The sequence below is a fragment of the Schistocerca gregaria genome, chromosome 10, assembly GCF_023897955.1.
Source record: "Schistocerca gregaria isolate iqSchGreg1 chromosome 10, iqSchGreg1.2, whole genome shotgun sequence".
Taxonomy (NCBI): Eukaryota; Metazoa; Arthropoda; class Insecta; order Orthoptera; family Acrididae; genus Schistocerca; species Schistocerca gregaria.
The window spans coordinates 69,753,669-69,767,979 of record NC_064929.1 but is presented as its reverse complement, the minus strand read 5'-3'; positions in this window follow the sequence as shown (position 1 = coordinate 69,767,979).

The window sequence follows — 14,311 nt, the reverse complement described above, 5'->3', positions numbered from 1 at the left end:
TTTCAGATTTGCACCAGTGCAGTCTTTCAGAGGTTGTTGTGAGCGGTCGTGACTACGGCCGTGTCAAAAGGGAGCGGCAAGGTTCTCAGCCCGAAAGTTCATACTGTCAAAAATGTGTTGTTTCTGCCTCTGAATAAATTGTACCTTGTCATTTAGAGGGTGCCTTTTGATTATAACTTTAAATCTGTTTCTAAAAAAAAGGGGGGGGGGGCTTTTAGGAATAAAATTTCCATTTGTTGAAAGAAATTTGATTTGTTTTCATCATTTACCCACTGGAAAGTACTTCCACGCTCACATAGTGTGATTAAATGTATTATTGTTCTCGATGAATCGCTAGTAAATGAAGTAAATTTTTAAGTAAAAGTTTTGAAAGTAGTTTCACCCTTCACTAGTGTGCCTGTAATTTTCCCCGAGTCGAGAGAGAGAGGGTTGTAAGGGGCACACGGAATTTGTGTTGCGTGGCTAAAGTAGTGCAGAGTTGCAGCGGCATGCGCGCCGGCGGCCCACGGACCGGGGCTGAGCACCCCTCATCCTCAGCCCTGCGGGGTTCCCCTAGTCGGCGGTCGCGTGTCAGACTCGACCGAGAGACAAGATCGATGGATCGAATTATCGCCGAGGGCCGGGCGAAGGCGCGCCGCGAGGAGAGGACCCGTCTAGTTGCCGGCTGGCGGGAGGGGAGGGGGAGCGGGGGATGCTGGGGGGGGGGGGGGAGGGGCGCCCTTTATCCTTCCTTCCTTCCTGCACGCGCTGCCGGGCCAGAGCCGCCACATCCATCTCCCTCATCCGCCATAATACGTCAGCGACAGGCGCCCGGACGCACCCGCGCCCTCACCTTAAGCTGCGGGGGAAATCAATCGCGGGGGACGGCGCCTTGCATCGTCACGCTCGCTAGCGGGGGGGTGGCGGGGGCGGCACACCGCCTCCAGTGGCAGGCGGCGCCCCCGAGGAACACTTGCTGACGGTACGTGCCAGCAGCAACCCTCTGCCGCTGCCCCGCAAAAGACTCAGATACACGTGAATAAACGTAATGAAGAATGGTCTACCACAGGGCTCCATTCTGTCCCCTCTTTTACCCATCGCGTATTGTGGCAGACGTGGTGCGAATATCTTCCCGAGTATTCCCTGACTAGCCAAAGGGCTTCTAGGGGAAAATTTTGGAAACACCTATCCGATCTTGAATAACGGTATGACAGTCCACATTTAAATCACCTCTTAATTGGTTTATTTCTAATTTCTGCTACATGTAACTTTGTTTCGAACATATTCTGTTCACCTTCATGCAAAATTTCTCTGTATTTACAGGTGTGATCAAAAAGTCAGTATAAATTTGAAAACTTAATAAACCGCGAAATAATGTAGATAGAGAGGTAAAAATTGACACACATGCTTGGAATGACAGGGGATTTTATTATAACCAAAAAAAAGTTCACAAAATGTCTGACAGATGGCGCTGGACAGCAATACTGCTACCGTGACGGGTGAGAGGTACGCCGAAATGTTACAGAATCGCATCATCCCCCTCCCTGGCTGATGAACACCTGCTGGAACGTACGACGTTTATGCAGGATAGCGCTCCACCCTATATTGCTCGATGCGTGAAATATCTCTTGGGCGCGTCATTTGGTGGTGATCGTGTGGTCAGCCGCCACTTTCGTCATGCTTGGCCTCCCAGGTCCCCAGACCGCAGTCCGTGCGATTATTGGCTATGGGGTTACCTGAAGTCGCAAGTCTATCGTGATCGACCGACATCTCTAGGATGCCGAAAGACAACATCCGACGCCAATGCCTCACCATAACTCCGGACATGCTTTACAGTGCTGTTCACAACATTATTCCATTGCTATTCTGATCAGGTGAAGCGCCCATCTCTCGGACATTTTTTGAACGTTTGTATTTTTTTGGTCATAATAAAACCCCATGTCATTCCAAGCCATGTGTGTCAATTTGTACCTCTCTATCTACATTATTCCGTGATTTATTCAGTTTTTTCAAATTTACAATGACTTTTTTGATTACCCGGTATGCAGAAACGCCTGACGATGAACAGAACATGTTCGAAACGCGTTGTAAAACACACGCGAGACAGATGGTAGCAGAGATTAGAAATAATTATCCCACACAGTCACGGTTCACAAACATAGCCATTATGGCCGAGAATAATTAAATCGCCTTTCATTCGATAGCTGTCTGGCCTTGCCGTTCTAACAGGAAAGTGTGTGCTTGGTACACCGAAAGGTGAAAGGTTCTAGTCCCCTCTCAACCCAGCTCTCATCTTGTAACTTTCCTTTTTTATGTTTCTCTCCTCTCTCTCTCTCTCCCTCTCCCTCCCCTACCCTCCCTCTCTCTCCCTCTCTCTCTCTCTCTCTCTCTCTCTCTCTCTCTCTCTCTCCTTCCTCCCTCTCTCTCTCTCTCCTCTCTCCTCTCTCTCTCTCTCTCTCTCTCTCTTCCTCTCCCTCCCTCTCTCTCTCTTCTCCTCTCTCTCTCTCTCTCCTCCTCTCTCTCTCTCTCCCTCTCTCCCTCTCTCTCTCCCACTCTCGTGTGTGTGTGTAGACTGTAAGTGCAGGAAACTAATTGCTGAAAAATGTGATTACGTAAGCCCTGTGTGGCACAGTTGAGTGAAGAGCGGTTTGTTGCCTGGCCTCACAGTGGACGGTGTGCAACATCTCAAAAATACGTACGTTGAAAGTAAAACCAATAAAAAATTACGTATCAGATGAACTCCTAAGTTTTATCTCAATAAATTATCCATATTACTTGAATTTAAGGTCTATTGCTGATTTACGTACCTGACTTTCAACTTGCAAGGAAAACTCAGAATACGGAAAATGTTTTCATACGCGGATATGTCACACTGTTTATTGAAGTGTACTCTCGCAATCCCTGATTATCCGCTTAGTGAGACTATGTATCTTGCACTTTTGCCTCGGAACAGTAAAAGTTGTCACGCGAAAGTGGAGCAGAACAAGCAGTGCTGCAACAAAGCTAAATTAAATAGTAAACTATAAATGGCACTGAAAAGCTTGTGTACAGCCACGTGCAATGGAGACACAAGGAACATAGAATTCGTTGCACGGGAATAATTTTGGATGCCAATGATCTACAAATGATAATTCTAACACAATTTTACATAAAATAATTACTTCATAACTTCAGTTTCGAAGTCGTGAACAATACTGACTTAATACAAAATTGACTGTTTTTTAAACAATTCTAACTGACTCATTATTCAAGAGTTTACTTTGCACAAAAGATTACCCAACCCCAATATGTTTTCTATTTTATCCCCATAAAATTTGTGTGCGGGGTTCCAGAAAACTTCTCTACCAGCGAGAAATGAATGCATGAGATACACGTTTCAATTAAATCCCGGTATTAGTTGGAACTACGCGCGGATATGCAAAGCTGAGAATTTACCTCGAATCAGATGCTCTCTTCAAAATCAGTGTATACTTTCATCGTCGTCTACTTTCATCATTTCCAGCAAATGTCTACCAAATATTTAGCAGCACACTTCCTGGTAAAAATTTCCTGATACTTCAGCTCCACGTTCGCGTTCTAACACATCTCGACCTAATAATTAAAATGCTGTCTCTGAGCGCCCTCGAGCAGGAAAGGTGTAACAACAAAATCAGATCGCGAATCAACTTGGCTTGCTCTCAGATATGTGTATGTCGATATATGGCAGTAACAAATTAACTATTCGTAATATCCAGGATGACATGCACACCTCGCAACCTCTCAAAGCTGTGCAGATTTGTCAGAAACGATACAGGGTTCGGATTCAGTGTTGAACTGTAGGTCCCATTTCCCCAGTTGAATAACTGCGGCTCGTTGGTGACACGCAAGCTGACGAAGTGGCGTCCAATTGAAAAACTTCTGACAGCCTGCTGGGCCACACGAAATTATTATTATTCGACAGAGTTCAGTCTGTTGTTTGATACTACACACAAACCAGCAACCCTTTTCCAGAGGCAGTGTTAATATTTAAGGGACTAAACGTCAACTGCACTCTGTCATAGATAAACCCGTGTGGTGTTTTTCGTACAGATTATGAGACATTATGGCGAGCATTTCTTTTACAAGAAGGCTATTTGTTTTAATTATGACCTCCCAACTAGTTTATAATATCCGTGATACTCTCTCCCTTATTAGCTGTAATACAAACAAAATAAGCTTTAGACTCTTTCGATGTTGTCAATCAATCTAATGTGGGAAGGATCCCATATCGCACACTTGTGCTCTAGCGGAGAACGGACAAGTGTAGTGTAGGCAGTCTCTTTAGTAGACCTGTTGCATCTGCCGTGTGTGCTGCCAATAAAGCGCTGTCTTAAGCTCGCCTTTGCATAACGTTTGCCGCGCGGTCTAAATCGCCTTACCACGGTTCTTGGGGATTCCCTCGTCGGAGGTTTGAGTCCGCCCTCGGTCATGGGTGTGTGTGTTGTCCTTAGCATAAGTTAGTTCAAATAGTTCAAATGGCTCTAAGCACTATGGGATTTAACACCTGTGGTCATCAGTCCCCTAGAAACTAGAACTACTTAAACCTAAGTAACCTAAGGACATCACACACACCGATGCCCGAGGCAGGATTCGAACCTGCGACCGCAGCGGTCTCGCGGTTCCAGACTGAAGCGCCTAGAACAGCACGGCCACACCGGCCGGCATAAATTAGTCTAAGTTAGTTTAAGAAGTGTGTAAGACTAGGGATCAATGACGTTAGCAGTTTGGTCGCTTAGGAATACACACACACACACACACACACACACACACACACACAAAACCTTATCTATATAAACGTTCCAATTTACGTTGTCGTATTTTCCAGTTATTTAGTAGAATTGACAACCTTTAAATTTGTGCAATTTATCGTGTAAGCCGATTTCTTTTCCTACTCCTGTGGATTTTTCAAACTAGCTTCCGAAATGTGCGCATACAGGCATCTCAACAGAGGAAGAGACAACAGCATGTTTCTACAAGTCGTTAAGATTCATTAGGGCCAACCAGTACCCTGGATCGAAGTTACATAGGCTTAGACTTCTCATGTGACACCATGCAAGCGATTTTCTTGTCAGTTATGACAGTACGAAGATAAAGGCAGCACAACACCCAATCGCCGAGCCGGGCTAGGAATCGAATCCGGACTCCTTCGGTCCGACCCGCAGCTATTGACACGGAGTTCTCATGTGGATTATTATGTGATTTCGTTTATTACTTTTATTTCCTTTCTTTCCTGAGACGATACAACCAAGTTTTTTTTCGCACCTTGTAGTGAACTTTGCTGTGGAACGGACGAAAGACGGGAAGGCTGTGACCGGTGGAATCTGAAGTATGTGAAAACTGGATGTTTCGTCTTGCGGACGCTAGGTATGCAGATAGCGAGGGATTAGCACAATAAAGGAAGAGCTGCGGTGCGACGTCAAACTGGCCAAGGGACTGACGGCTTTCAAAAACATTAAAAAAGGCGGAGGAAGGTTCGCCGGCGATCGCGTGCGTGTGGGTGCGTGTACGCATATGTGTGAGCGCGTGGCCGGAACGTCAGCAGGGCATCTGGTTTTTGCACCGGCCGGCGGCGGGCATCTTTTGTTTCGAGTGGCGGCCATTCATCATAGCGAGTCGGGAGCATTGTTGTGGACGGACGCATGGGCTTTGGAGGCGGCAAGGGGTAGCGGCTTTTCAGGAGGAATCGCTTTGACAGGGCCGCAGGGGGTAGGCGCCGCCAGGAGGCTGTGCGTAGAGATTTGGAACCGCGGGAGATTGCGTGAGTGTGCGAGTCAGTGCGTGGGCGTGTGCGAGTCAGTGCGTGCGTGCGTGGAGAAAGCGGCAAGGTACTGGCCGGGGGTTGGCGGTGGGTGGGGGGAGTGAGCGTGGTGAAAGCGATAGCGGCATTCAGGTGGGAGCGAGGTGAGGTGAGGCGAGGAATAGAGCGACTGAGGAAGGAAGTGGAGAGAGGGGACACAGCAATAAAAACGCGCCGGCAGGTAGGCTCCGCGCGGTTTATACGGCGGCGGGGGCGGAAGAGGCGGCCCGGGGGCAGGGAGGGGGCGTGGTCTGTCCGTCCGGCGGCGTTGACTGATGGCCGCTGGCCGGCGGGCCTTTTGGAAAGTCCGCCATCAATCCTGCCGGCCGATTCCCGAGAGGTGAACGCACACTGGGTGTGTGTTTGACGGGTCCTGCCTGCCTCAGAAATGTGCTGCGAAGACCTGGCGTCTCCTACTGACACGTTTCATCGGACTGCGAAATAGTGAAGGATCTATTCCTGCCATGCTATGATCTTCGTATAAGACACATCGCCTGTATGCGACGGATATACTTAAGAAACAATTCTCTCATACAGCAACAAGTGCGGCGATTGTCCACAGAGAGAGAGAGAAATCCTTTTCTGACCAGACAGCTTGTAATGGTACTTGAATGACGTACCCATTACGGCACCTCACCTCAACCTCTCGATACCAGCAATATTCTACTGTGTTTCTGTAAAATAGTTAACGTATTTCTGTGACAACATTCAGATTTGATTTCATTAATGTAGAGGTACTTTGATACATCGACATATTTATATTACGATGATAATATTCTTATGTGTATTCTTTCTTTTGTCACTATGATCTTTGACGTACTTGTAACTTTGAATTTTGGGCGCGTAAGCGATTATTAGAGAGTCAAGTCTTCGTCGTCATGTTGAAAAGACGTAAATTGTAGTCAGTTTATGAAACGTGAACGTTGACAGTGAGGAAGATATTTTCAAGTATGTTTTATATTGTGAAGTGATGTTCCAACAAAAGTAATAAGAAAGAAGTGTAACTTAAATTCGGAGTGCTGATTACTTTTTTACATCACCATTGTCTTAACTTGCAAAAGTTTAATCTTCAAGAATGCTTTATGAAACACATTTATAAAACTTTTGAATATCGCAGAATAACACCTAGGCCTCTTTGCATCCGAGCTATGAATGATCACTACCTACATTTTCGACGATTGAGCCATGAGTTCACAACGAGACCAGCGTGGGCAACACGAAAAAATGTGTGCCTAGTTTATCCATTATTTCATGAAATGACTTTATTAACTCTGCGTCAGCAACACTACAATTACAATTAATTTTTGATCTTTGTTGTGATATGGTTGTTAGAAACTGAATCGAGACTTCTCAGTCAAAATACCACAGCCATCCAAAATGGCCGAGCGGTTCTAGGCACTACAGTCTGGAACCGCGCGACCGCTACGGTGGCAGGCTCGAATCCTGTCTCGAGAATGGATGTTTGTGATGTCCTTAGGTTACAGTAGTTCTAAGTTCTAGGGTACTGATGACCTCAGAAGTTAAGTCCCATAGTACTCGGAGCCATTTGAACCATTCGCAATACCACACGATTCTCCCTTTGTCACTCTTATGTTTTGCTGTAATTGTTGACATGCACTATCTGACAAATAAGATGTGCGTCCAGAATGCAAATTCGTACGCGAATACGCCGTTGGCTGGTATGTAAATGATACGAGGTGCAATTATCTGTGACAAGTAGATCCGCCAGACTACATTAGTCTTGCTCATGTTTAATGCTGTTAGCAGACCTGGCAGGGTATTTTAGAGACGATCAGCGTCAGATGTTGAGTGATCGCTGTGAAGGACACAGAGATGCCGCATACTGCTGTGGAAAGTGTAATCGGCGTCTGACAGAGTTTGAAAGGGGCCAGAATTGCCGGTCTCCGTTTGGCCGGTCGAGAATGCAATATCCAAAGTTGTGTCCGCCTGCTTAGCTTGGTGGTAACGTGCTTGCCTCCCATGCAGCAGACCCGGGTTCGATTCTCGGCCGGGTTGGAGGCTTTCTCTGCTCGTGGACTGGGTGTTGTGTTGTTGTCACCATCATTTAATCCTCATCACCGGCACGCAAGTCGCCCAAAGTGGCGTTGATTGCAATAAGACTTGCACTAGGCGGCCGAACATCCCAGGACGAGGCCTCCTGGTCAACAATGCCATACGCTCATTTCCATTTTGCAAATTTGTGGGGCATTCCGATAACAGGGGTTCGACACTGGACTCTGTGGAAAGGTGAGGGCTGGCATACTTGTCGTCAAGGTTCTGATCCACCACGTCTCACCAGCACAGGCGAGGATCGCCGTATTGTATACCAGGCGCATCGTAACCCCATCAGATCAGCGGATGCCACCTCCAGATAAGTAATGGATTCCATGCAACACTCTACGTCATACCACGCAGTTGGTCGGAGACTAGAAGTAGCCTGAGTGTGGGATTACTATCCCATCTGGGCGCTGCAGTTTAGACCACAACACAAACGGCTGTATATCAGGTGGTGCCGGGAGCTGGAAGCATGAGCTGCTGATGAAGGGCGTCCAATTGGGTTCAGCGATGAATTGCGGTTCTGTACTGCCGCAGATGACCATCGTCGGTATCATGGCGGCCTGAGGAGACACCTTACTCTTCTAATGTTCGGGAAAGGTGTGAAACTCACCGGATACGACTTCAGGTTAGAACAGGTAGATTCTGAAAGAACACTCCTAGCATTACGGTGCATCACGGACATCGTGCGTCATCTTATTTTTTCCTCTCATTCGATAATGTCGTGCTGTCGTTTTCGAACAGGACAATACTCGTCAACACATGGTACGTTTCTCTATAAACTGTTTGAGCGATGCTGAGATACTCCCACAGCCAGCAAGATTCCCAAATCTGTCCCCTATGTAGAAGTGTGGAATGAGCCTGGAAGCCTACTCTGTCCCAGTGCCACTATGCAAGGTATCAAGGACATCATCATCATCATCATTTAAGACTGATTATGCCTTTCAGCGTTCAGTCTGGAGCAAAGCCCCCTTATAAAATTCCCCCATGATCCCCTATTCAGTGCTAACATTGGTGCCTCTTCTGATGTTAAACCTATTACTTCAAAATCATTCTTAACCGAATCCAGGTACCGTCTCCTTGCTCTGCCCCGACTCCTCCTATCCTCTACTGCTGAACCCATGAGTCTCTTGGGTAACCTTGCTTCTCCCATGCGTGTAACATGACCCCACCATCTAAGCCTGTTCGCCCTGACTGCTAAATCTATAGAGTTCATTCCCAGTTTTACTTTGATTTCCTCGTTGTGGACACCCTCCTGCCATTGTTCCAATCTACTAGTACCTGCAATCATCCTAGCTACTTTCATATCCGTAACCTTAACCTTGTTCATAAGGTAACCTGAATCCACCCAGCTTTCGCTCCCATACAACAAATTTGGTCGAAAGATTGAACGGGGCACAGATAACTTAGTCTTGGTACTGACTTCCTTCTTGCAGAAGAGAGTAGATCGTATCTGAGCGCTCACTGCATTGTCTTTGCTACACCACGCTTCCAGTTCTTTCACTATGTTGCCATCCTGTGAGAATATGCATCCTAAGTACTTGAAACCGTCCACCAGTTCTAACTTTGTTCCTCCTACACTCCTGGAAATTGAAATAAGAACACCGTGAATTCATTGTCTAAGGAAGGGGAAACTTTATTGACACATGCTAATCTTCATACCATAGTCCTTACATTTCTGATCTAGCTCTGAAATATTACTTTGCAAACTTTCAATCGAATCTGCCATCACAACTAAGTCATCCGCATATGCAAGACTGCTTATTTTGTGTTCACATACCTTAATCTCACCCAGCCAGTCGGTATCAAGGACCAATTACAAAATTCATTGGGCAGGTTAACGATGTCGTTGTCATCCGACTCGAAGCGTACACACAAGCCAAAGTGGTTGCAACGTGACACTCCTATTCTATTCTATCGTTTGAGCCTTGTCCTGCAGTTACACAGGGTCAGCCATCGTTAATTGGATTTGGCATGTTAATGGTTAAGGAGTGGCTGGATGCCCTTCCTGCCGCCACCCCGTACCCGCCAGGACGTAATTAGTGTACCCCAAGTCTCCGCGTCGTGTGTAATCCATGGAATAGTGCGGAATTGTTCAGATGTCTGGGAGCCGTGTAACTAAGGCGGAACATGGAGACCAGCCCCGTATTTACCTAGTGGGATGTGGAAAACCGCCTAAAAACTACATCCAGGCTGGCCGGCACGCCAGCCGCCGTCGTTAATCCGCCGGGCGGAATCGATCTGGGGCCGGCGCGCCTCCCCGAGTCCAGGAAGCAGCTCTTTAGCGCTCTCGGCTACCCTGGCGGTTGAACGACTCATAATCTTTAGTCCTTTGAACATTTTGAAACTTCTTTACTTAAAATGAGTGTGTCTGTACTTAAATTGCAGAATGACTGACAGGATGAAACTTCTCCGTTATTTGATTCTGAAACAGCTGAGTAAAACTGAACGTACTGAGGCTACTTTCTCTTTACAACCCTTACATTTCATTAAACACTCACCTCACAAAAATCTTCATTACGCGAACTACTGCAATACAGCGAGCGTCAATACTGCCAGCTATGTAAAAGATTATAACTATTAAAGCCACTAGCTACTAATAGTCATGTGGTTAGCAAAGGATAGATTTTGTTGCAATCCAAATAATGTATCTTTTTATCTTAATAATGTGACATCCAGTTCAGACACAAACATAAATCTTCATTGACATCTAGTATAGAGGTATATAATCATATTGTGTCCAAGTCGAATATGTACAGATCGTTAGCCTGCGCTAGCATTTCAGACCTCTACCCTGCTAACTTCTCACATCTAACAGCCATCACTGCTGGCTGTTCACCTCCAACTGCGCAACAGTACTTCCATCACTGCTGGCGACTAAGTTCCAACTGCCCAACACAACTGGCGATTAACTTCCAACAACGAGTCCGACCAGCCACAGAGTCTCTTACAAAGAAAGCGCAGCCAGAGATACAATGCAAAGCGCTACATAGCGCTGCCAACACAGAAGCAGCCCACTTACAACTTGTAATCAGTGCAATAACATCACATACTCTCCCAAACCGTGAAGTTTAAGTTCATTTCCTCATCCAGTTTAAGCGTTCACTGTTTTCTTCAGTCAGTGTATGCGATTAAACTGAATATCACACTAGATTAATTTCAGACCGGGTCGCATCTACAGGTAAAAATCCAGGTTAAGAAACACAAACACGAGGAAACATTTTTGCGGATCAAATTAAACAAAAACTGTGTTCTTGCAACAAGATGGACCTCCGTTTCAATTCATTATTATTTTCTTAAAGCAAGGGAACCGACGTTAAATTTCCTTTATGACAGTTTTTTTTTTGGACTTAGCGCAAAATGTAAACAAAGAGTGTCATCTGCATCCGCATTACAATAGCGATGTGAGGTTTGTGCGCTATGTTGACTAAACTGGTATTCTTAGTCCATGGCCGGCGCGGCTGGCTCTCGATGTCGGTAACAATGGTGGTTGTGGTGATGATGATGATGATGATGAGGGTAATGCCAGTGACGAGCAATTACATGATTCTGTAGTAACTGCCTTAGTGAAATTTTGTCATAAAATGGCTCTGAGCACTATGGGACTTAACATATATGGTCATCAGTCCCCTAAAACTTAGAACTACTTAAACCTAACTAACCTAAGGACATCACACAATACCCAGCCATCACGAGGCAGAGAAAATCCCTGACCCCGCCGGGAATCGAACCCGGGAACCCGTGCGTGCGAAGCGAGAACGCTACCGCACGACCACGAGATGCGGGCAATTTTGTCATATGATGACATGGTTGGAGACCGTGGCTGTTATTTGGCGACAAATGTTGATGGTGTTGGGACAGCAACCAGCCACAAATTTACTTTCAGTTCCTTTGACAGGTGTCAGTACTGACAAGTCATCTTGCTACCGATGCCAACAAAAAAGGGTATATTTCAGAACGATGCTACACCGAATTAAAAAAGTAGCAATGAGTGACAGAGACCAACGAAATGAAATCAATATAATTAACAGTTGCTCATAGTAATAGATATAAACCCATAATAACAGAAAAACTCCCCAACAAAATGCAGACAAAAACCACATATCCACTTCACAGCAGTCACTTCAACCCAAATCAGTGTGCCACAGAAGCCAAACCTAAATATGCTGGTCTCCCATTCTTTCATACCAAATAGCAAACATATTCAAAAAGAAAAATATCATATTCAGCTTTTCCACAAATAATAAATTACAACAGAAAGTAATCCATGATGTAAATACCTCCAAGAGTCCCTGCCGTAAATCAGGAACATACAAACTCAAGTGCGATACATGCCCAAAATTCTACATTGGACAGACAGGCAGAAGTTTTGAAATTAGATACAAATAACACATTGGTGCTTTAAGACTTCGTAACTTGAACACATCTGCATTTGCAGCCCATATTGCTGAAGAAAAACATTCAGTGGGAAACATTGAGAACAACTTAAACATTTTGCATCTAACAGAAAAAGAAGCCACTATGAATATGTTAGAAGAAATAGAAATACACACACACACAAACAGCACCCCAGACTATATCCTTCATGAACAAACAGATTTAGCTAACACCCCTTTGCAGAAGAATTTCCAAAAATTAGTTTCCAACCTCCAAGGCAAGTAATATTAGTACACCTATCTGCAGATCAAGTAGAAAATTTAGGTGTTACTATAACTGTCATGATGCTGAATGTAATTAAATAATGTACTATTTTACCTGTACAGCACTAAAAAAACTTTATAATTAATGTAACAGTATCAGCTCAAAAAGTCAATGTCTTTGTACTAGTGTAAAAGGCATTTCAGTTGCATACGTGAATATATGATCCTTTCGAAACATAGGACATCTTCAAATGTTACGATATAACATTGCATCTTTGATATATGTTTGTAAGCTCTTTGTATGCACCAAAACATGTGGTGCGTGGTAGAAATCTTTTCGGTGACAAATCTAAAGTGTTCAGTAAGAAAAATTTACGTGTGCAAAAATAAGAATGCAGTGGAAATGTATTCACATCTGTTGGACGAATGTTATGAAAACAAACATTCGAAACCGTCATTTCACGTAAGTCACATGCAACAAAAATTCGTAACGCAACCATCAGTGTATGGCGTGCTTATAATTATGTATTATTTATCTTTTAGGACAATTAATCTGTAAAAAAACACGCCACATGTCATAATGAAAGTGTGTAGACCGTCTGAAGATGAATCACACCGACTCGAAACCGGTAACGGTACCCTTTGAATAAAGGAACTGAAAGTAAATTTGTTGCTGGTTGCTGTCCTATCACCATCAACTGCATTAGTGTTTGCCGGCCGAGCGGTTCTAGGCGCTTCAGTCTGGAACCGCGGGACTGTTATTGTCGCAGGTTCGAATCTTGCCTCGGGCATGGATGTGTGTGATGTCCTTAGGTTATTTAGGTTTAAGTAGTTCTAAGTTCTAGGGGACTGATGACCTCAGATGTTAAGTCCCATGTGCCCAGAGCCATTTTTTTGCCTTAGTGTTTCGTCGTACGAGGGAGGGCTAAAAAGTAATGCCTCCGAATTTCTTATGTGAAAACTTTTAAAGCGTTTTAAATAAAACAAACGTTATTACCATTTTGCATCTTTATTCTTCGTCTCTCAACATTTGCAGCCCTCTGTCGCTACAGGGCTTCGAGCTGTTACATATCGGTGTGTAACGTAACTACGCCGATGCGTGGGGAACAGTATGCTGTAATCGAGTTTCGAATTTTTAATACTTCGTCCAGACCTGTAGCACCCTCTGCTTCATCACGACAACGCCAGACCACACACGAGCGCTGCGACATCTCCAACAGTCCGACGCCTCGGGTCCACCGTCGTCCATCATTCCCCACACAAAAATGGTTCAAATGGCTCTGAGCACTATGGGACTTAACATATATGGTCATGAGTCCCCTAGAACTTAGAACTACTTAAACCTAACTAACCTAAGAACATCACACAACACCCATCATCACGAGGCAGACAAAGTCCCTGACCCAGCTGGGAATCGAACCCGGGAACCCGGGCGTGGGAAGCGAGAACGCTACCGCACGACCACGAGATGCGGGAATTCTCCATACAGCCACGACTTGACTCCCAGTGCCTAGAGCTCACCTTCGAGTAATTCACTTTTACAATGTTGAAGCGTTGCAAGGCGAGCTGAGATCGTGAGTCTTTCAACAAAGTCGAACGTTGTGCAGTGACAGTATCAACAAACGGACCTCTCGTTGGGAGAAATGTGTTGGTCGCCAGGGTGACTACTTTGAGAAATAAGTGTGTAGACATGAATAACAAAGGTTTACAGTTTAGGCTGAACACAACCGACCTGCAAACACGAGCCGCATCGCTTGTCCGCGGATTAAGCCTGCTACTTGTCGGCGCTGGTGCAGCACGCCGGAGCGCTTTCACCTGCAGG